General features: G+C 38.0%; 1 long non-coding RNA gene across 1 annotated transcript in view; it reads left to right on the top strand.

Annotated features, from left to right (window-relative positions):
* The window catches only part of LOC142443238 (uncharacterized), a 73,169-nt gene extending 48,867 nt beyond the window's left edge, over positions 1 to 24,302 (top strand). Inside the window, exons 4-5 of the long non-coding RNA XR_012783501.1 lie at positions 18,652 to 18,733; positions 24,192 to 24,302. This is a non-coding gene — a long non-coding RNA (uncharacterized LOC142443238). The remainder of the gene's footprint in view (positions 1 to 18,651; positions 18,734 to 24,191) is intronic.
* The last annotated feature ends 666 nt before the right edge of the window (positions 24,303 to 24,968 follow it).

Raw genomic sequence — 24,968 nt, 5'->3', positions numbered from 1 at the left:
AGATGCGTGATATTCTAAGATTATGGAATTGGCAGTCTTTGGACTTTGGTTCAGATCTCTTACTTCAAAGGTACTCAATGGATAGTGACCCAAGACTACCATATATTTACTATTTTTATGCTCTTTTTGGTGTTTTTTTTTGTGACATGTGCTAGTCTGGCAGACATGATGAATCTGAAAGCTTTGCTCTATCCCAACCTTCATTGTTTCTGTAAATAGTGTCTAGGCAAGTAAGCTTTTAGTCTGTACAAGTCAATAATTCATATATTGTGGTATGAAAAGTCAATTTATACATGTATAATTTCCTTTTCTGAACAGTGTTTAAATTCCAAACCTTAACAACATTATCAATGGAATCTTTTACCCAATGGGGATGATATTTAATGTTCTCTATTATAAAATGATAACAATGTCTCTAAAGCAAACCCAAGACATATATAAACCATAGATATATGAATGGATTTTGTCTTGCAAACAATCATAGCTCTAATCGAAGAACAATTAGTTATTTTGATATGGTCCTATTCAATACATGCCCTCATTAAAAATATCGCTGAAGATATGGGTACAAAGTGTGCTGAAGAAAACAGGAGGCACCTGTCTATCAGAAAAAAATAGGATTGGGGGTCTAAATTGTGTTGCTATTGTTGTTGTTAGGTGTGGTCAGTTTGATTCCGATTCATAGCCACCCTGTATGCAACAGAATGAAACACCTCCAGGTCCCCCACCATTCTCACAATTGTTCTTATATTTGAGCCACTTTTTGCAGCCACTGTGTCAGTCTATGTTGTTGAAAGCCTTCCTCTTTGCAGGTTCCCATGATGTCCTTCTTCAGAAACCAGACTCTTCTGATGACACATCCAGATTATGTGAGAGGACGCCCAGCCACCCTGGCCTCTTAGAGGCATTCTGACTGTACTTATTTTCAGATGGATCTGTTTGTTCTTTTGCCAGTCCATGGTCCTTTCAATATTCAGTTTCCATAGTTCAAATATATTGATTTTTCTTCAGTTTTCCGTATTTAATGCCCACCTTTCACAAGCATATGAGGCAATTAAACATATCTTATCTTGGGTCTTAAAGACTTGTTTTAAAAACCAGCAACCATCTATGTGAGGCATCAACTAAGTCTCCATGGAAGAAGCACACCCGCCTGTGTGATCCAAGGGCTGTAAATAATAAAATCTAAATCCAGAGGGAGGAATCATATCAATGTTTAAAATCTGAGCACACCACATAGAGAAGGCTATATATAGATGGCAGTGGGAATCCAAAATCCACTTAAGGGTTCCCAGGTGGATTAAGAATAGTGAATTTCCTCTGACCATAGTTTAGGGATGTGAATAGTTTTCCTAGCAGAGAGAGCATTAGTAAAGTCAATTATGGTAAAATTCAACACTTTATCATTTGTTCCCCTCTTTTGGCTTTTTAAAAAGTTGTTTCAATTTTTAATATTTTCTGCTGTTTTCCTATTGAAGTTTTCTTCTGTTTGGTAATTGTTATTTTTGTTTTGTTTTGTAAGGTATTCTGTATATGAAATTCAAATCTATACAGTAACTGGATTAATAATCACCTAGGATCATGGTAGGAGAGGTTGAGAGGTGTATGAGAAATAAAAAATGTCCTGAAATTCATTATGATATTGATTGAACAGCTCTTAATATGATTGAACAACTAAATTGTATGTTCTATTAATTAAATGCCTTAAATCTATCAAATTTTATATAGGTTCCTTCCACCCACTTTATGCCCCCGGAAAGCACTAACCTATTTCTTATCCCTATGAGTCTGTCTTTTTAAAATTGTAATTACAAACAGGCTAAGAGCTGTGGAAAGAGTTTCTCTATAAAACCCCCAAACGCAAAATCACAAAACAAATGTTAAAACCTACAAGGTATAAAATTGGGTAAAATGATCAAATTAGAAATAACGGAAAGCAGACAATAATTTTAGAATTATTACTTCCTAAAACCTGAGGGAGTCTGACCATTTTAGTCCTGGTCACACCTCCTATTCAGGTTTTCATGGTGTGAACTCTAGTTATTGCAAAAACCAGTGACTTTACTTTCAAAGAGTACAGATGAACTCAATTAGTGGTGGCAGGCAAAATGCGCTTCTCTGATGAAAAGTGATGGAGTTCATTGATAATAACCTTCTAGTCAGTTTAATGGAGAGTCTGTAGGTGAAGAAAGTGTAACCTTTTTACACGACAGGCTACTGGGGAACTCTTACAGTCTTCTAGAACCAAAATACGGCCAAGCCAAAATGAAAGGCCAGGAAAATTTGAGAACAGGATGCAATTTTAAGACTTCTCTCAAATGACTTTCAGATGAGCTGTCAAAATAGAAGCCTTACATAATTAAGACATTTAAGCAAAATCTCAGTTAAAACCATTAACTAGCTTAGATATTAGGCAGATATAGTGACAATACCTGGGAAGCTAAGCTAAAAAAATAATTATAAAGAAGCATTAGCAGAGATTTCAGTTTACATACGGTAGAGTAGATGGGTTCTGCTAAACCCAGCTGTATTCTACAGATGGATTCTGCAGTATAATTCCAACTAATAATCTATTTTTAAAATTCAAAAACCCCTAAAAAATTCAAAATTGTTACACTATATGATCCAAAATAAATATGTTAAAAATGAAAATTTGTGAAGAAACAACATGTGATTTATACTCAGGAACAGAAACTGGCAACAGAATCAGAATCTGAGTACGACCAGATGTTAGATTTAGCAAAACCTTAAAAGCAGCTATCATAGCATAGTGGTTACTGCTGGACTGCTAACCCCAAGGTCAGCAGTTCAAACCCACCAACCACTCTGCAGGAGAAAGACAGAGCTTTTTACTCTCATAAAGAGTTACAGTCTCAGAAACACACCTTGTGGGTCACTATGTGTCAGCATTGACTTGATGCTTTTGTTTTGCTTGGTGTTACAATGATATATTCAGATAGGTAAAGGAAACACTACCCAAAGGATTGAAGTGCCTTAGGATGGCAAGGAGTTAATAAACAGAGAATCTCAGAAAAGAAAATCTAAACTATATTAAAAAATAAATTAATAAGGAGGTTTTGAAAGGGAGCCAAATGCAGAAAAACAAACAAAAAAAATAAATAAACAAAAATATAGATCCAGGAATGGGTTTTGCACTCACGCTAAATCCTAGCTCCAATTTAAGAAGAATTAATCTTCCCATGTTCCATATTTGCCCTCAGGAAGGAAACACAGAAGATGTGGGTGTAATAGCAAAGTGTGGTGACGGAATTAGATGGTGCCCGGCTATCAGATAAAATAATGTCTGGGGTCTTCAAACCTTGGTTCCAAAGAAACAGCCATCTAAGTGAGATTCACATGGTGCACATGAAAGAAGCTCACCAATATCAATTACCATACAATCCAAACTCAAAGGAGGGAATAGTATCAAAGCCTAAATTATGAGATCCCAGTTTGCAGAAGGTTATGGATGACAGTGGGAAGCTAGGATACATGTATGAGCTCCACATAGGAAATAAACCTCTGGTGATTTCCCTCTCTCCATAATAGAGGGCTGGGAGGAAAGCAGTTACCAAAGAGAGTGCATTGGAGAGATGACTATAGAAGATCAAAATGATAAATCTGACTTGAACAGTTAAAACCTGGTCACTTCATCCCCCTTCTGATGCACGTTAGCTTGATCTGCTTTTCAACATTTTCTGTAGTTTTTGTTTTGTATTGTTTTTTGGTTTGGTCATATTGGGCTCTATCGCAGATGGTATGTCATCCTCTTACATTTTTGTTAAATGTTTTTTTTTCTGTTTTTGAGTATATGAAACCCAGGATTGATGAACCTATAGGGACAGCAAGTAGAATAAGAGTTTTGGGGGGTTAAGTGGTAGTGGCGGTGGGGGCAGTGGGGAGTGGGGAGGATAAAAGGGAGCAGATGTCAAGTAGGGAAAAATGTTTTGATATTGATTGTGGAGGTAACTGTACAATACTGCTTGGTGTGTTTGAACTATGGGATGATATGATATTTGTATTAACTTCCAATCAAATGGTTTTAAAAAATAAAAATAAAATTCTAGAGTTAAAAATGCAAGAAATGGAATGAGGGAATCAACAGTAAATTTGACAGGGAAAAAGAAAGAGCCAGAATAAAATTGAGTTAGTTTAACAGAAAATTTCCAATTTCAGAATTTTAAAAAGTGGATAAACAATGAAGACTGTCTTAGAGAACAACGAGGCAATGTCACACATTCCAATTATGTTTAGTTATAATCTCCGAAGTAGAGAGAAAGAAAGCAACAGGTAAAAATGCTGGAGATACAACGGCTATAAATCCTAGAATTTGATGGGTGATATTTTCTCACAAACTCTAGATTCTCAAGAAACATTAGCTAGGAAAAATACAGAGTATTTAATGCCAAGAAAGCAAACAAAACTCACTGTCGTTGGGTCAATGTTGACTGATAGCAAATCTTTATAGGGACTAAAATTTATGCACATATTTTATTCAACCTCAAATATTCTGATTCAGTTGTCCTTGGGTAGAAACCTGGGAATCTGTATTTTTTAAAGTATTTTTAAAACACAGAAAGAAACCTTTGACCTAGGGAGCAATATCATACACCACATATTGCAGTCAAGTCCAATCCAATTTACAACCATCTCGTGTGTTAGAGAAAAGGACTTCATAGGGTTTTCTTGACTATCGTTTTTACAGAAACTGCAAGCCAGGCCTTTCTTTCATAGCATCGCTGGGTAGAGGTGAATGGGCAACTTTCTGATTAGTTATTGTGAGGTTCTGTGCAGTCCGTTCCAACTCATAGTGACTCTGGCAACAGAAGGAATCAATGATCCCATGTCATCCTCAAAATTGTGATGCCTGAGCCCATCCATGTAGCCACTGTGTCAATTCATCTGGTTGAAGGTCTTCCTCTGATGCAAATATTCCATATAGATTAGCCACTAAATATGCCCTACTTTCTGGTTCTTTTGGTAATGCAAAATTCATTTGACAGTGTTGTGGTGGTTATACAATCAGTCGTCAATATGAGAGCATGAAGAGTGAAGGGGTGGAGTGTAGTCTGTCAGTCAGGTTGCAGCTTGCTGACCTCTCTTGAGGGAGCTAAGGAGATAAATTGTTCGCTGGAGGCAGGACACACACTCGTTCCTCGTGAAACATTTCTGTTGACAAGACACATGGAGCTACACTAGAGTTCTCGAGTCAAAGGAGCCACATGGAGATCCCTGCCAGTGCTGAGATGCTTAGATCGCCACTGGGTCCACAATACCTTCCACCCACTGGCCTATGATCTTCCCGCAATCTGCGACATTTTGCATGCATTTCATGAGTCTGAAGAGGGCTTTATAGAATGGTATCAGACATATGGGCTAATATCAGACTTTTGGACTTGATCTGGACTGGGCTGGGATGTTTTCTCAATATTCAACTGCTCTTGAACATAAAGCTCTTTCTGATACACATAGGAATCTCCCTTATTTATTTCTCTAGTCTCCCTGGCCTAACACAGTAAAAAACCTTAACTCTCAACCATCAGTTTTCTCCACCATGCCAATAGCTGAGTTGACTTGCTTTATACAAAGTCAAGGACAGGGATAATGTACTTCAAGCAAAATAGGATGTTTTGTATGAAGTCTCCAGTTCAGTTTGGAACACACATTAGTTTAAAATATGTAACATGCATTAAATAAGGACTTTTAGTTTTATTAATACATTTAATAGTGTCGGCGATTCTTCATTCAATCCAACTTAACTGACTTCTTAGTGTTCACCATTATCCATATATTTTCATACCCATTATTGTGACACTTTTTTGTCAGAAAGGTAATCTAGTTTATTAAAGATTTTCAAATAGCCACACTGCTTTAGAAGGAATGCAGAGTAGTGGGGAATTAGAAGGGAAAAGGTGCCACAGCTTCTGTTTTTAAATGAAGCAGATCTTGTTACATTCCCTTGCTGAAATCTTACCATGATTGTTTCATTGCTGATTTGCTTGGGGAACGGTGAGGAGGGGAGGCAAAGGGAAGACAGATGTATTGTGTTTTCTTATCATAGACAGTCTATTCTACACTCTGTTACGGCAGCAACGATGGCCAGAAGGGTGAGAGAGGTCCCGCATTGGGAAAGGTTCTATCTCAGGTCTCACATGCCGGGGAGAAAATGAAGTTCTGTGATCTTAATGTTTGCTCCTTAAGAGGTCTTGGAATGAACAATTTTTTAAGTCCCGTAGGAAATCCTTGCGGAGCTTTCAGTGCCTTGATATTTTGAAAACAGTTCTTCTAATAGTTGCCTTTTAAACGTAGAGTAGATTAGGGCTCTCATGATACATCGTATGCCAAGACTTACACTTCCTGCTTTCTTTGGCAGAACCCAAACCTCAGAGCAACATTACAAAACTTCTCCTTCAATCCCATGACCTCCCTGGGGTCTAGTCATTACGCAATCAGAGCAATGTGGGTGCACCAAGGAAACTGGGGTCAGAGAGTAACTTGACTTGAAGTCTGTTCCTATTTTTTTAGCATGAATAAAGCTAATGTAGATGTTAATTAACAAAACAACTCCTTCTGCAGTGTAGCATATGAGCAAGCACAATTGGTGCTGAAGGAAGAAGTTCCAACTGCGTTGAATGCATTCGTCCAAAACAAGGCTCCAGGAGTGAATTGAATAGATAGCCATGGAAATGTTTCAGAAATCTAAGAAGCACTGGAAACATCCACCCTTCTGTTCCAGAAAGTTGTAGGACACCTCCTTGGCCAACTGACTTGAAGAGATCTGTATACAAATCATCCATTTCAAAGACACATAACCCAATAGAATGCTCAACTTCTATGTAACAATATCATTGCTATGGCATGCAAGTACATTTTCCTGAAGCTCATCCAATGACAGTTGCAGCAGTAGATTGACAGAGAACTGCCAGAGAAGTCCAGGCTGGATTCAGAAGAAGATATGGAACAACGTATATCATTGTTGATGTCAAACGGATCTTCTCTCAAAGCAGAGGATACCAGCAAGATGTTTACTAGTGCTTCATTGACTATACCATGGCATTTGACTGTGGTAGCAGAATAAACTGTGAATAAAATCAGGGTTTAATCCTCTCACCAGACTACTTTAATCTATATGCTAAGCATATAGATTACACGAGGAAAAGTGTAACATCAGGATTGGAGGAAGTCTTATTTTTTTAATCATTTTATTAGGGGCTCATAAAACCCTTATCACAATCCATACATACATCAATTGGGTAAAGCACATTTGTACATTCATTGCCCTCATCATTCTCAAAATATTTGCTCTCCACTTAAGCCCCTGGCATCAGCTCCTCATTATTAACAACCTGAAGTATGCAGATGACACAAACTTGCTTACTGAAGGTGAGGAGGAATTGAAGCACTTGCTGATGAAGATTGAAAGATTGAAGCCTTCAGTGTGGATTATAATTCAGTGTCAGGAAAACCACATCATTATAGATGGAGAAAAGATTTTTAAGTTGTCATGGTTTTGTCTGGCTTGGATCCATACTCAATGGTCATGGAAGCAGCAGTGAAGAGATCAAAAGACATGTTAACATCATTATGTTACTTCGAGACTAAGGCGCACCTGATCCCAGCCATGATATTCTCCATTGCATAGTATGCATGTGAGAGTTGGATATTGATTTAAAAAGACCATAGAAGAATCTATGCATTTGAATCGCTGTGCTAGAGATGAATAATATAAAACGACAAACTCATCTGTATCTGAAGAACTAGGGTCGGAGAGTTCCTTAGAGGCAGGTAAGATTTCGTCTCACATGCTTTGGACATGCTGTCAGGAGAGACCTGGAGAAGGACATCATGTTTGGTCAAGTGGAGAGAAGGCGAAAATGAGGAAGACGCTCGAAGTGATGGATTGACAGCATCAAACGACTCAGGCACAGCAACAATTTTACGGACGGCATAGAAACGTGCCGTGTTTCCTTCGGCTGTGCCTAGGTTGCTGTGGTTTGGAACACCTAACAACCACAACACACATTATAGAATCAGAGAATCGCTTCAAAACAGAACCTGTTCTAAGTACCAGCTTAAAGACTTAAGTACTTTTTCTCCCCTTTTTTATTCTATTAAGGTATTTAACCATTCAGAGATCCTAGGCAATAACCTAAATTCTTCAGAATTACACACCTAGAGAGTTGAGGCTGAATTCTTGAGAATAATTTTGAATTTTAAAAAGTTTTTTCTTTTTTTTTGTTTAAAATAATTTTGTTAGGGCCTCTTACAGCTCTTATCCCAATCTATATATCCATCCATTGGGTCATGCACATTTGTATATATGTTGCCATCATCATTTTCAAAACATTTTCTTTCTACTTTTTTTCTTTTTTACATTTTATTAGGGACTCATGCAACTCTCATCACAATCCACACATATACATACATCAATTGTATAAAGCACATCCATACATTCTTTGCCCTAATCACTCTCAAAACATTTGCTCTCCACTTAAGCCCTCTGCATCAGGTCCTCTTTTTTTTCCCCTCCCTCCCCGCTCCCCCCTCCCTCATGAGCCCTTGATAATCCACAGATTGTTATTTTGTCATATCTTGCCCTATCCGGAGTCTCCCTTCCGCCCCCTTCTCTGCCGTCCATCTCCCAGGGAGGAGGTCACATGTGGATCCTTTTAATCAGTTCCCCCTTTCCAACCCACTCACCCTCCACGCTCCCAGCCTCGCCCCTCACACCCCTGGTCCTGAAGGTATCGTCCACCCTGGATTCCCTGTGCTTCCAGCTCCCATATGCACCAGTGTACAATCTCTGCCCTATCCAGTCCTGCAAGGTAGAATTCGGATCATGGTAGTTGGGGGGAGGAAGCATCCAGGATCTGGGGGAAAGCTGTGTTCTTCATCGGTACTACATCGCACCCTGACTGACCCATCTCCTGTCCTAAACCCCTCTGCGAGGGGATCTCCAGTGGTTGACACTTGGGCCTCAGGTCTCCACTCTGCACTTGCCCCTTCATTCACTATGGTATACACACACACACACACACACATACATACACACATATATACACACACATACATACACACATATATACACACACATATATACATACACACACACACACACACACACACATATATATATATATATATATATATATATATATATATATATATATATATATATATATATATTCTTTTTTTTTTGCATGATGCCTTATACCTGATCCCTTTGGCACCTCGTGATCGCACCGGCTGGTGTGCTTCTTCCATGTGGGCTTTATTGCTTCTGAGCTAGATGGCCGCTTGTTCACCTTCAAGCCTTTAAGACCCCAGACACTATCTCTTTTTTAAAGCATTTTATTAGGGGCTCATACAACTCCTATCACAATCCATACATGCATCAATTGTGTAAAGCACATTTGTATATTTGTTGCCCTCATCATTCTTAAAACATTTGCTCTCCACTTAAGCCTCTGGCATCAGCTCCTGATTTTCCCCCCTCCCTCCCTGCTCACCCCTTTCTCATGAACCCTTGGTAGTTTATAAATTATTATTTTGTCATATCTTGCTCTGTCCCACGTCTCCCTTTACCCACTTTTCTGTTGTATGTCCCCCAGGGAGGAGGTCACATGTAGATCCTTGAAATCGGTTCCCCCTTTCTAACCAACCCTCTTTATTCCCTCCCAGTATCGCCACTCACTGCACTGGTCCTGAGGGACGCATCCGCCCTGGATGCCCTGTGTTTCCAGTTCCTATCTATTTTTTATAACAGTTTTCAGGTGTGGTGTCTTTGTTGCCTTAATGTCATCTATCTTAATTCTTCGAGTTCTAACATCCATTCTAATATGCATTGCAATGGCTACACAGAACTCGGACAAAATTCATGAGAAAAGTTTTATTAACGAAGTTAACAAGTAATGCCTGTGAGAAATGCTCGAGGTTGAGTTGTTTATTAGGACGTGTTACAAAGTTCTGTCGATTCTGCTGAAATATGTACAAAGGGCATACACTCTGCCGTAAGCCTGACACAGAAGGCACCCAGCTATGCTTTTGTGGATTAGCAAGTCCAAATTCCTGACTCATGGCCCAGAGGTACCCCACTGAGAAAGCCTGACACCTGCACCAAAGCACTCCGCTTTACTTGATCCAGGAGCTGGGAAGCGGATCACTGTTCCATGCTCCGGCTCCTGGTTCTGCTGCTCCTCTGCTTTTCTAGCTGTCTTCTGGATCCAGAAGGTTCACTGCATAGGAGGATGGATGCCTTCCCCTCCTGGCCCTGGGTGGTAATGAGATTTCTCCTCCTGCTCCTCAGAGGACTCATGTTCTACACTGCAGGATGACACACCAGGGAATCCTGTTCACAAATTACTCATAGGTAAATCCTATCAGTATTTCACCCACCTTCTTACCCTGCTCATGCCGGGGAAGGTTGTTTAATGGGAGTTAGAGACTTGGAATAGAAGAGCCCCATTAAATAATTCACTACCTCCGCTGCATTTATTTATTTATGTTTTGTCATTACGTCTCATGTTGTATGTTCTTTCATGAAACAGCAAACGGTCCCTTTCATCTATCTGTTTAGTCATCTCAGGGAATTTTCAAGTTCTTTTCCTTGTTATGATTGTTTAAATTAGACAATTTTAAATTAAGGACAAAGTTCACACTAACATCCTAAAATGACTTTGTTAGTCGTGAATTACATCAATTGAACAAAATGAAATGTAGGGTGATTTGAGGCATTCTAATTATTTTCTGGCCTCATACACCATATGGATCATTGCTATTCTACCCTATGGAACCACTATACAGAGAATCAGTTAGACTGCAGTGCTTTTGGCTCTTGTGTGTATGTGTGTTCTTTGTTCCAAAATATATCAATGGTGGAGGACTAAGCAGCTTTTCATTCTGTTGTGCTGTGGATACCAGGAGTTGGGGGACACTGTTACAGCTTCTAACAAGTACAGCAGTTGTTTTTTTTTAAGTTCTCCTTTTGATTGCAATATGAGTGAAAACAAGATGTCAACTTGAGACAGAAGCCAGCACCATAAATCATTTATATGGTCCTTTATTATCTTTAGGAAACATCAGAATTCATTTTAGAAGTCATATGTAAGATTATTTTCTCTTTTTTTGTTTATTTATTTATTGGTCATAATATTTTTCTTTTTATTGTTTATTGTTCACATTATTTTAAAAAATTCTAGGAACTGATGACATGTATCCAAATTAAGTTATTTTGGAAAAATATTGATTTAATTTAAAAAGCCTGTGTATATGTTTTGTAATCAGGTTTGAGGATCATATTTTCCTGGAAATTTTATTCAAGTTTTAAGTTTGTTGTCTTTGAATCAAGAAAGTAAACAATTAATATTTTAAAATTTCTTTGCTTCTAGACTGAAAATTGCTGCTTTCTTAGCCCTTTAACCTTCTTGTCATTTTTTGTTTTTCCACACATAGCTTTCTTCTCTCTTTTTCTTTTTTGTTTAGCGTAGGTAAGATTTAAATCTACTTTTTTGTTTAAATTTCATTAATTTTATTCTTATCTGAATTAATTTATTCTTAGTTCTAGTCTGATCCATGGGCTTACCCAATTTCTTATGTTTGACGTTATTCATTTCTGCATTTATTTTCATACTTATTTATTTGATTTTTTGTGGTTTAGTTTCAAAATTAGAATATAGCATCTTCATTATCATTACTTTCTAGATAGTTTTAAATTTTGGCTCACATTTCCTCTTTGATCTACTTTTTATAGCAGAATTTTAATTTTTAAATTTCAAGGAAATTAATTCATTTCTATGTAGACATGCTTTCGGTCTTTTATTTCCTAAAATTAATTCCTGACTATTATTTTGTAAACAAAATATTTTCTATTATTTGTATTTCAAATAGGAACTTTCTTTTGTGGCATAATATATGAACTTTTAAATGAATATAACACAAATATTTTTGTATTCTCAGAAAGCATGTTTGCCTATAATTATTGCTTTCATTAAGAGAGAGATAGAATGTTCATGAAATAAGAGCAAATGTTGAAATTATGATTTCCATTCTATTTAAAAATTTTCTTGAAATTTTTGAAGGCTCCTGGTATATTGTTTAGGTCTTCACATCCTTACTTATGTATTTATCCTTATAACCTGGACTGAATTAGATAGTGAAGTTTCAAATAATTAACATCTCTGATTCTGTTTAACACAATGTAAATGATTTTGATCAAATGATTTTTATACTTTTACTTCCATTCCAGGTCTGTTTACTTCCATTTCTTGGCATAGTTGTAATACTATGCAGATGTTAATGGGGGGATTTCCAGATAGCATTTTAACCTAACCACAATTTAAGAGTCAAAGGTCAATAATCTGCCCTATTGCTGACAGAGCAAATAGAGAACATGAATTTCCCCACCCATTGTGTCATTTGTAATTTCAACATCAAGGCTTGCTTCATGAACATTCTTCTACTTTCTAAATAAAACATTTAGGAATTCATTTGCTATTATTTTATAATAAAACAGAACACTTCCAGTTGATGGAAGTTCATCGACTCCTCACAGACTCTCATTTACATAAAATATGATTCCTCTCTACTGAGGATCAACCTCCTTATATTCAAAAGACACATGTGATATGCTTTCTTTACATAAGAACCCTTTTTCATGATTCATCAAATTTCATTCTACTTCTGTAAGTGGTATATCTATTATGCACAGTGGGGGGTTCAAACCAGATGACGGAAAATCAGAGAAAAATGAATATTGCTGATTTAATATAAAATGTATGTATTGTCCTTAAGTTCAAAATGCAAATTTTTAAAAATAACTAGAAGTCACAACAAAAAAGAAAGAAAGCCTTTCATATATTTTTACATAGCCTAATCTCCTGATTATATTTAAAAAAAAACACTGAAAAGCTACTGTTATCTCATTTGGTTTTGACAAGTAAACAGAATTTAATACATTTTATAACTTCCAAATGTTAATAAACTTTCTAGAAAATAGGATTATTTGAATCTAAATTTCTGTTAACTTTCATGTTTCTTCCAGTTTATTTTCTAAGCATGCTGAGTTGAGTTGCTTTTATTGGGCTAGGTTAGTTATTATTTACTTCTACTTTCAGCTTCTCAATAATCATCTTTATCAAATTGTCAGATAAGCAAATAATCACTATGCTGCATTTAATTTTGTAATACAGAGATTAGTAGGTTACAGATCCACACATTTGACCTCCCATATTGTCTCTTCCTTTGCAAATGAATATATCCTTGTATGATTCATAATTTTTAGTAGCAATATTACTAAAAAAAGAGGTGGGAAGTGATAAAAAGAAAGAAAAAAGTCTGATACAGTTCAAGAGAAATGATGAAATTCACGTTTCCCATCATGACAGCATTATTAGGTACATTTATTGTAAGTGAAAATACAAAATGAAAGATTAATCTTTTACTTAGAGTATAGACTGAAAAGTCACTTACTGACCTTCCTTATTACAGTTTTCTATCCAAAGTGCTAAAGTGGTAAGAATTTTCTCTTCGATTTACTCAAGGCAATAATCACCTAGGAAATTGTTAGGGTTAGTCTTTGTGCCATTTCAATTGTGCCATTTCAATTGTAAGTGAATGGGTCCGTTGTGATGCTATTTTACTAGCCACATGTGACTGAACTGAAAGACGATGTCAAGATAAATCAGGAAATGTGGTAGCCCTGTGTAGACACAACCTTAACTGGTGAACTTGCCTGGGAAGCATCTGAGAAATGCCAGTAGGGATGATGGATCAGCAGCGTGAACCCCTGTGCCTGAGTGGTCTTTGATTGAAGACATGGATGAAGTGGGGGGAGGGGCATGTACCAAATAGTTTGCAGACATAGCACAGACTTGCTTGGTTTAATCTTAGTCTTGGAAATATTTGAGAAATTTAGATGGCCACCCCATTTGTTGGATGAAATTGCTTTGTTTTACAGTATTGCTAATCCTCCCTCCGGTATCTTCATTCCAGGATTTCAGACAGCTATGGCTTGGCATTTATTTAATTATCCACAATAATTAAGGTTAAACCATATTTTAAAGGTCCAAGATTTATATGCCCTTAGAAGAACAGTGCGAAAGTTTCATATTGATTCCCTTATCTCAATGTTAACATTTAGGGTTATTTCTGTCTGTGCGATTCTCTTTTTCTCAGAACTATGTACACTGGATGTCTTTCACTCCCAGGTTTTGAGCCTATTATATATTCATGGTAACCAAAACAGCTTAGTGTTGGTACAATGATAGACATGTAGACTAATGGATTAGAATTGAGAACATGGAAATACAACCAACTCTCTATAGGCACCCGATCTTTGATAAAAAACTAAAACACATTAAGTGAGGAAGAATGAGATAAATGGTGCTGAAAAAAGAATTGGATCTCCAGCTGCAAAAGAATGAAACAGGACCTGGATCTCACATCATGGACAAAAACAAACTCATGATGGATTAAAGATTAAATATACTAAAGACCATCAATGAAAACATAGGGACTGATGGACCATAATACAAGGTATAAATACTCTACCAAACATAATGAAAACTAGCCACACTACAGAAGACAAAATAGAGGACTAGGACCCTCTAAAAATACATTTATGTAAACAAAAGAGTAAAAGGAAAATTCACAGATTGGAAAATTCATTTGGCATTAATAGGTCAGATAACAGGCTGAGTTTAAAAATCTATAGAAAACCACAACATCTTAATAAGAGAAATTCAAATAACCCAATCCAAAAATGGGCACAGACATGAATAGACAACTTACTAAAGATAACATCCACTGGTTAGCAATCATATGAAGATCTGTTTCAGTTCCTTAGTCATAAGAGAAATGCAAATTAAAATGAGCTATCACCCTACATGAACATTCTTAGCATAATTTAAACAAAAAGAAAACCAGAATATAATAAATATTGGAGAGGTAGGCCCAGGGGTATCAAAGCTATAGAGGGAGTGGAAATATTGAAACATTCATAAATTGTTGGTGGGATTGCAAAATTGAACAACCACTATGGAAGTAAGTTTGTTATTTCCTTAAAAAATACAAATACCCATCTTTACAACAAGAATTTGTATAACAGCAAAACGAAGGAAACCATCAAATACGCCCCCCCCCCCACTGTAGAGGAATGGATAATCAAATTCTGGTACATTCACAAAATGGAATATTATGCATCATTAAAAAACAATGGGGAGTCTGTGAAACACCTCAAGACATGGACAAAGTCAGAGAATATTACAATCGGCAGTCAATCTCATAAATATTTAATGACACTATTATTATAAAGGAAAAAATAAAAATGATTTGACATCATTTAAAGTGAAAGGATAAGATTTTAAAGACTGATGAGACCAGAATGAGGGGAGAAGGAGAAGGAAGGGCCAGTAGGTACGGATGGTGGGAGAGCAGGACAAGGGGAAACAAAGAAACACACACGTGTGTAAGGGTTTAGTGGAATACTGTCACTGATCGGGGGAGAGGGGCTGTGCAGCTCTATCAAATATGTTTTTCTTTGTGTCACATTCCAAAAACAAAGGAAAAGAAAAAAATGAATATATCAATAAAATAACAAAAAGGTTAACATTTACAAATCCTCCAGATTTCTTACCATCACACTGCCTTACAAATCCTCCAGATTCCTTACCATCACACCAGACCTAAACACTGATCTGAACGGCCATAAGAGGAGGAAAGGTAATAGTGGAAAAGACTTGGATTCTTTTGACATAAGTTAGTTCCAAACACCCAAACAAACAGTACTAAGTACACGGGACTTAATAAAGAATAAAGTACATGAGACCATGATTATGAGAAGAGATAAAGGTGTATTTTCTTATGCAACTGTTTTATTGAGGTAGGTGTTCTCTGCCACTCGGCTCCTAAAGGAACACGCGGGCAGTGTTGATCCTGTCCATCAGGTCGCAGCTGGATTATAGGGAAACCTACATAAATGACTTTCTGAATTGCCTCCTCTCTCCCTGGAGGTGGGCCACCCTCTCTCTCCTTGGTCTTCCTGTTGACAAGTCACTTGGAAACTTTCTGAGACCTGCGAGAGCCCCTCTCTCTGTTTTCACCTCGGTGTTCAGGAGACACACTGAGCCACTCGGAGACCTGCAGGTGCCTTTGAGATGCGGCCAGGCTCCTGGGTCTGCAAGACTTTGCACCCAGCGGCCTGTGATTTTCCTGCATTTGGCATCATTGCATGTGATGCATGAGTCTGAAGAGTGATTTATGGACTAGTAGCAGACTTACGGGTTAATATCAGACTTATGGACTTGATCCAGACTGGGCTGGACATTTTCTTAATATATAATTACTCTTTGATATAAAGCTCTTTCTTATACATGTATGAGTATGTGTGGATTTGTCAGTCTAGCCAAACCAAATATTATGTACAAATGAACAATAACTCCAAACATTTTGGAGTTATTATCGAATCGATAATATAAGGGCATGCTGGTCCTTCTCACAGTGGCCCCAGGTATATCAAAGCAAAACTGCATCATAGAGTTTTCAATGGCCATTCTTTTCAGAAGGAGATTATGGGACTTTTGTTCTAAGGCCCCTCTGGATGGCCTTGAACTTGCAATCTTTCAGTTCATAGCCAAGTGCCTTAACCTTTTGCACCACTTAGGAACTATATTGAGTGGATATTACATTCTAAAAATTGACATTTGAGAACTATAAATCTTAAAGACATTCCTGAATCAAGATTAGTTTTATATGAATGAAATACATTTCACATTTATTTAATCTCCAAATTTAATTTGGATTTATCTGATTTGGAACTGGAGTAGTGGCAAGGCAGTCATTTATTTTTGTTATGACTTGATGTCCTTTTCCAAATTTTTAGTCATCTTTGCATTTTCAGGTTCCCAAATAAGATAATATTTTGGAGTAAGCATACTATTTTGCCCTGGTAAGTATAATATTTGTCATTTCAAAATTCAGTATACAATATTGTAAAGAAGTTTTCCTTCAGTACATATTATTGACTGATCACAACTTTCAAGCCCCACCATTATCTTTTAACATACCATCTCCCGGCATGCTGGTAAGAAAGCCAATTGATTTCTCCTTTGAGGTGTCAGGAAATCGGAACCATGCTGGCCCTGACCCACAGGAAGTGCCATAACATTTAAGCAGTCCCAGCCCTAATCATGATAAAAGTCAAATTAGCAGCCTTTCTCTAATTTCGGTCTCTGGAACAATTTTCAGGCCTGCTTGGGAGCGTGCCTGTTCCCTCCAGACGCTCCATGATGCACTTTTGTAAGCTAGCCAAAGCCTTTGATGCAGCGGTAGAATGTACCACCCAGCTTATCATCTGAACTAGTCCTTGAATGGGTATCCAGCCTGCTCATCCAGCTTAACATCTGAACTAGTCCTTGAATGGGTATCCAGCCTGATCATCCAGCTTAACATCTTAACGAACACTTGAATGGGTATCCAGCCTGCTCCTATTAGCTAATCAACACAGATTATAATGGTTATAGTCAACTCTAAGAATAAGAGATCTCTGGAAAACAGCTACAAACATATAATTTGTGTCAAATGCAGGATCGTTTATTTGATTCATTCTCCTCCAGTCTACTTCGATCCAGTGAGCATTATCGTTCTTCACACAATTCATTAGTGAGCATTTGGCCTAGGTCTCCAATTTTTCTTTGGTCAGAGAATAACTCATTATGTTTCCTTATCCTGCCTACACTTTTCTCCTCCAGATGTTAGTTCCATTTAAGTGTTAGCCATCCTCACACAGCTGGAAGTTCATATTTTGTGTCGATTTGTTTGTTTGCTTGGTCATTCCTTATTATTAATGGCTCATCTTGTATCTACCATTCTTTGACAGCTAGATTGAACAACCTCTTAGAATGTGCAGCTGATACTTCCTGGACTCCCACGTAGCATCTCCTACCCTGTGGGATACTATCAGGCAAGGGCCACAGCCTTCTTTGGGCGCCAGTAATTTGTCACATGCTGAGATAAAGCAACATGCTGAGCTCCACATGGACCCGCTGTGGGGCTCATTTTATGAACTGAAGCAGGCCTGCCAATTCCTAGCCAAAAAAGATTAACCAACTGGCTGAAATGAAGGAGGCAATGTCCCTCTTTTTACTTAAGCCTTCATTAGGGATTTAGACACTGCTTGTTTGAAGGGGACCTGGCAAAAAGCCTAGATCTTTAACCATGGGATGCTTGGCTACACTCACAAATGAAACTACAAGTTCTTCCCCAACTTTGAAATCTAGCATTGTAACGTCTTCACTAATCTCTCTGGGACAGGGGTCCATATGCATTTTATCAGGTTCCATTTTTCTACTGCCTTACTAACTCTTCGACTGCACCTCGTCTGTAACATGCTACGGTGATACAGACACCATAGGTACTAAATAGGAGTCCTTCCATGTTATGTAGCGTCTTGGTTTACTTATGATTATTCCTAGTTTAATATCCCTAAGGGGGATCTGAGTAAACTCAAGGAATTCCTAGAATCAGTTATAATTAAGATTCGCCGCTCAAACTCAGAGTTCCCAAAACAGGATCTTTTTCTCGAGTCTCACTTCTGGGTCATCTGTCCTGACCTTTGCTGGGACCCCTCAATGACTCTCTATTGTTGTCCTCTCCGAGGCTGATCTGAATCCTTATAGAAGATCATCAACTTCCCCTTCCTGGAGAGTGAACACCTGGCTTCCAGAGTTCTAAGAACCAGGTAAGGAAACAACTCAAATCCTTTTTGTTTTGTTTTTATTACTTGGAATTTAATACTTATGAGTGTACCAAACCGTTCCATATTTCAATCACAACAGGCGGAGCTATACAATCGCTACCACAATCAGTTTCCAAACATTCTTTTTCTACATGGACTCCTGTACATCATTTCCCTTCTACTCCCCCACCACTGTACCCACCTCCCCCCGGGGACCCCTTATTCTACTTGCTGTTCCTATAGGTTCATCAGTACTGGGTTCCTTATACTGAAAATGGGGCAAGCATATGACACAGCTTCAAGAGGTTGACCTCCACTGACATAACACATCTGAGATACACTCTACTACGAATGAACAAAATCCAAACCAAAAATACAGAACATTTTGGAAACCAGCTGCATTATAGGGAGACCAGCTGACAACTGTTCAGGTCAGATTTATGCCTTTTATCTTCTATATGCCTCTCTCCCAGGCACTCTGTTTAGTGATCACTGTCCTCCCATCCCTCAATTTTACACAGGGGCAGTTCTCTGGAGGCTTCATTTACTATGCCATTCCACAAGGGAATCTGGGGCTCCCAGTGGCATCCATCTCCTTCTGCACACTGGATTTCCAAAATGGCCTCTGACACTGAATCCTCCTTCGACTTTGGATTCTATGAATTCCGGTCCTCCATGACTGATGCTGGTGTGCTTCTTCCATGTGGACTTAGTGGACATCTCACTGAGATGGCTGCTTGTCTTTCGACGAGCCACTAAGACCCCAGACACTATTGTATCTGGTAATTAGGCACCAGCTGAGTGATAGTTAAAAAGAGTGTGGGAAAAGGGACAGAGCAAGCCACATCACCCCAATATCCCTGGCAATATACTCCCTGCTATTCTTGAGGCTTATCTAATTATTTCTCCACAAAGATTCTCAGGGATGACAAAAATTCATTATGACCCAAAGTTATGATGCTCCCAGAGATTGATTATGTATCATGGAGAATGTAGATGGCTACCATAGACTGAACAGTGACCTCAAAATGGAATCTATCACGTTTCTTTAATCAGAAGAAGACTTCATTTCTTTCTTTAAAAAAAATCATTCTATTGGGGGTTCACACAGCTCTTAGAACAATCAATAAATCACTTGTATCAAGCACATTTGTACGTATGTGGCCATCATCATTTTGAAAACATTTTCTTTCTACTTGAGCCCTTGGTATTAGCTCCTCCCTCCTACACCCTGTGAAACCTTGCTAAATTATAAATTATTATTATTTTCATATCTTACACTATCCGTTGTCTCCCTTCACCCACATTTCTGTTGTAGAAACCATCACTTCTGATCTCTGTCATACTCAAATATCATGATGAAGCTCACACTTCTGAATTAAAGTAGAACTTCAATATTTTTTGATAGCTTTGCTAATTTTGGAAAAGAAAGCATGGGTGATCCAACATTGCCAGTGAACATATTTATAATACAATAAAATATTATAATATTTCCTAGTCTTAGCTCATTACTGAAGCTGGCATGCTTCACTTTAAAAGATAGCTAAAGATTTATTGTAAGTAGAAATACACCTAACATTCTCGTTGTTAGGTGGCATGGAATCAGCTCTGGCTCACAGCAGTGCTCTGTACAACCCGATGAGCCGCTGCATGGTCCTGCGTCATCCTCACTATTCTTTCAGCTCCTGAGCCCATGGATGAAGCACTGTTGTCAACCCACCTCGTCACATATAGGGTTGAAAAGTAGAAAAGTGAAAATACGTATACGTCCAGACTCTTCAGATAGGTAATATTGTACTGGGATCGTGAGACTAAGTATTTTAAATGCAGAGCTCATCAAAAAATGATTTCAAATATAAAGAATATTGACCCTACGAAGAAGATTTCATTCAAAGACTGGTCTTGATCACGAAGTTGTCCTAAAGCTTGAAGTCATTTGAGAGAATAACTTAAATAAGAAAAGAGGCTGAAATTAGCCCACACTGAGCCAGGGCAGGAGTGGGAAATAATTTAACATGAATTATTCCAGTGGACACTATCCTGAGAAGGAGTGACATGAAACAGAGATTGGAAATAGTACAAATGACAATGGAATCGACAGGATATTTTTTTAAGTATGTGGAATGTAGACTTTTTTTTATAAAAGGAAGGGAAGGAGAAGAAAAGTAGAAGGTAAAGTAAGAGAGAACGTTCTCAGAGAAGGCAGGAAGGGAGGAGATCCAAAGTACAAGGGAAGGCATTTCCTTTGGACTCAGATGAGAACAGGGGGAAAAGAGATTAAAATATTCCAACATAAACTTGATGTGGGATAACTTGAAAGAATTCATACTTAACTATATTTTCTTCTTTAAAGGGGAGACTTGGTGATCTGATAACAGTGAGGTGACATTAGGTTAAACAAACTCCAAATAAAATTAAACCAATTGCTATGGAATAAGGAAAGAACTTAAACAAAGTGCTGATCGGCAAGCAAAGGATCTGACCTGTTAGCCACTTCTTGGAGGCAATCTTATTATTTTTTCGCAATTTTTTGAGGATCTAAGTCTGAGTTTTCATTCTAAGCTGTTATTGGTAAGTAGGACTACAGTGATGAACTAGTTTTTTTTAAAAAATACTGCTCACAATATGCTAATATTAAGATAATTGTGCTATTAAGTATTGTGTAATGGGAAGCAACTGAACTCTGAATATGCAGATGCATTTTTAAATGCTGGCTATGTAAAAACATGCAGATCAACCAGTCAAGAAACTGAAAGAGAAACTGCCATCGAGGCTATTTTGATTAATAGCAATTCTGTGTAGGGCTTCTGAGTCTGTTACACTTTGCTGGTGCGGAAAGCTTCATCTTGCTTCCAGGGAATGCCTGAGGAGATTGAAAAATGGTGCCAATCTATCTTATTGAGTCTCCTTCTTTGTCACTTTACCAAGCATGATGCCCTGCTCGGGGCACTGGCCTCTCCTGATGACATGTCACAAGTACATGAAACGAAGGATCATTCTTCTTGCTTCTAAGAAGCAAATGATACATTCAATATTCTTTAGCAATATCAAACTCAATTGCATCAAATCTTCTTCAGATGTCCCTACTCATGGCTCAGTTTTTACACGCATAGGAGGCAATGTAATAACATGGTTTGGGTTAGTCCTAAAAATGACAACTTTGCTTTTTAATATTTTATTATTTTTAACCTTTTATTGTGAGTCGAGTGTTTTCTAGAGCAAATCCGTTTTCCACTCAACAGTGTATACACATTTTACTTCATGCCGCTGACGGCAGTCCTGCAAGGTAACATCAATTAACCCAAATTCCTCGCCGCGCTTCCAATTGCCATTCCCCCTTCCCTAACCCTCCTGAATTTTGTCCTCCAGTAGATACTGCTCTTTTAATTTCAAATGGTTATTTTCGGATATGTTTATTTCATTTGTTCTATTGACCCTAATAGATTTTTTCTCTTTAACTGAAAACTCTGCTGTGTGGAGACTTCATTTTCATACCCGAAGGCCACAGTCTGTATAGTTCCACCAGTCTCTACCTGATCATGAAACTTAGTCTTTTTATGATTTTGAGGGTTTGGGGTAGCCGATTTCCAATGTGCTGTTTGATTTTTTCAAAATACTAATTTCTTTGGTATTGTTTATGGGCCCAAATAAAATAAGATCCTTGACAGCTATAATCTTTTTTTCTTCTGGCATCCTGGTGTTTATTGGACCCTTTGTGAGGATTTTGGTTTCAGTATGCTGTGATGTATCCCATACTGCAAGCTATAGTCTTTGATCAGCATCGGTTACTGATTCACATCCCAGTCACTTCTAGCAATCAATGTTGGGTCATCTGTACATGACAGGGTTTTTTCCCCGAGACTTCCTCCAATCATGATACCATGATACCATGTTATTCTACCTCCAATCATGATACCACGTTAATTCTGGAATGGTTTGTTTAGCGTAGAGTAAGTCCGGTGAAAGGATATACTTCCTGATATATACCTTTCTAATTAAACCATGCATTCTGTTCTTAATTGACTTTCTCTTTGATCCCCTGACGTGCCCTGGTTGATCTCCAGCTTCTGCTTGAGTACAATTAAGTGTACCGCATTGCCAATATTATCAATAATTTCTTATGGTCTACGTGGCCTGATGTCTTTTCATAGTTTATAAAACACGGGTAAGTTTATTTTTGTCATTCTCTGCTAGGAAAATTTCCTCAGATGCAATAATACTGTTCAGTGATTTCTGTATTCTGTTGGATGACCTTTGAAATGGGCACAAACATGAATCTCATGGAGCGTTTCCAGTGCTCCATCCATTGGTTGACTCATCTAAGTTGATAATGTGGGAATTACAGAGCCTTCTTATACCTCAGGGCCGCCAGTAAATCCTGGATTTCTTCTTTCAGGAAAGTCCACCAGTTCAATTGGCTACAGCGATTCTCTATATTCTTTCCACCTTCTTCTGAAGATTCCTGAATTGCTTATTTTTTTGCCCATAATATCCTTCAATATTTTAGTTCGAGATTTGATCCACCCTCCACCCCAGTTTTATGGTCTGAGAACTGCTGAATGAGTTGCTCTGTTTTTACTGTCTAACTCATCCATCCAGTGTGTCAAACACATTTGTACATTTGTTGCCCTCATCATTCTCAAAATATTTGCTTTCTACTTCAGCCCTTGGTATCAGCTCCTCAGTTTTCCCTCTCTCCCCACTCCACCCTCCCCCATTAACCCTTGATAATTTATAAATTATTAGTATTTTGTCATATCTTACACCCTCTGACGTCTCCCTTCACCCACTTCTCGGCTGTCCGTTCCCCAGGGAGGAGGTTATATGTAGATCCTTGTAATCTGTTCCTCCTTTCTCCTTCTTCCCTCCACCTTCCAGGTATGCTACGCTCACCACTAGTCCTGAGGGGTTCATCTCTTCTGGGTTCCCTGTGTTTCCAGTTCCTATCTGTGCCAGTGCAGATCCTCCAGTCCAGCCAGATTTGTAAGGTAGAATTGGGATCCTGATAGTGAGGGGGAGGAAGTATTCAGGAGCTAGAAGAAAATTGTATGTTTCAACATCACCTTCTCTAGCTACTCTTTGAAATCTTCTGTTTCGCTCTTATAAATCTTTTCTTCCCCTCACTTTAATTATTGCACATTGGAAAGGTAGTTTCAGAGTCTCTCCTGACCACCATGCTGACATTTATTCCCTGTCTTTTTAACGACCTTTTGCTTTTTTCATGCCTGATGTTCTGAATGTCAATTGTATGATTTCAGTCATTACCATTGAATATATCAAATTGATTCTAAGTTCAGGTAGGGTATAATCAAAACCATACATCGACTCTCAGGACCTTGTTTTAATTTTCTTCAGTTTTTAACTTTAATTGCATATGAGCATTTGATGGTCTACTCTGCATTCTGTCTATGGTATTTTTTTTCTGACTGCTTATAATGACTTCTCCATTGTCTCTTTCCAGAAATGAAATTTGTTGGTTCCTGCATGCTCCACCTGGGGAGGTCTGTTGTTTCCCGTGCACGTTGTTCATACAGAAGGTGCTTGCAGTGAGTGCTATTGGTCTGGCAAACACATAACTCCTATCACTAAAGACATATCTTCCAGCTTCCAATGGTTCTTTATTTACAGTTCCCATATTCCTATCACCAATAATTATTACTGCATTTTTATAGCATGTTTGAGCAATTTTAGATTTCTGAAGTTGGCAAAATATTTCCATTTTCTCATTTTGGCATTGTAGGTTGGTCTGTGAATTTGAATAGTAATCATTGAGTTTTGGTCCCTGTGGTGATACAATTTTAGATAATGGCGACAGCCAATATGTTTGAATTTTTATGATTCATGGCCAGTGGCCAATGGTCGGGCTATTTGGTCAGACAAATGAACTCTAAAGGAAAGTCTGTGTGGTACAAGAACATATGGAAACACTATGGGAATTTAAAGGGTGCATCAGAATGGGACACCTTGATGCCCACAAGCAGAACCCTCTTCCTCTACCAGAAGGTGGGCATGTTGGCTTAAAGTGGCCAATTTTGTCTCTGAGATAAGTGGATGTAGGCGTGCCACAAAAATACAAATAGGCTGAATCTAGACCCATTCCTCTTATACCCTTTGAGGCACAGAATGCTAATAGACTGTTCTGTTTGCCTAAAGGAATGATAGAGGTTGCAGATGGCTATGGGATAGGTTTCCAGGGGTGAAGATCCTGCACATAGCTGGAAAATTGATTATATCAGAC

Source organism: Tenrec ecaudatus, chromosome 3 (genome assembly GCF_050624435.1).
Source record: "Tenrec ecaudatus isolate mTenEca1 chromosome 3, mTenEca1.hap1, whole genome shotgun sequence".
Classification (NCBI taxonomy): domain Eukaryota; kingdom Metazoa; phylum Chordata; class Mammalia; order Afrosoricida; family Tenrecidae; genus Tenrec; species Tenrec ecaudatus.
This window is presented reverse-complemented; position numbering and strand designations above follow the sequence as displayed.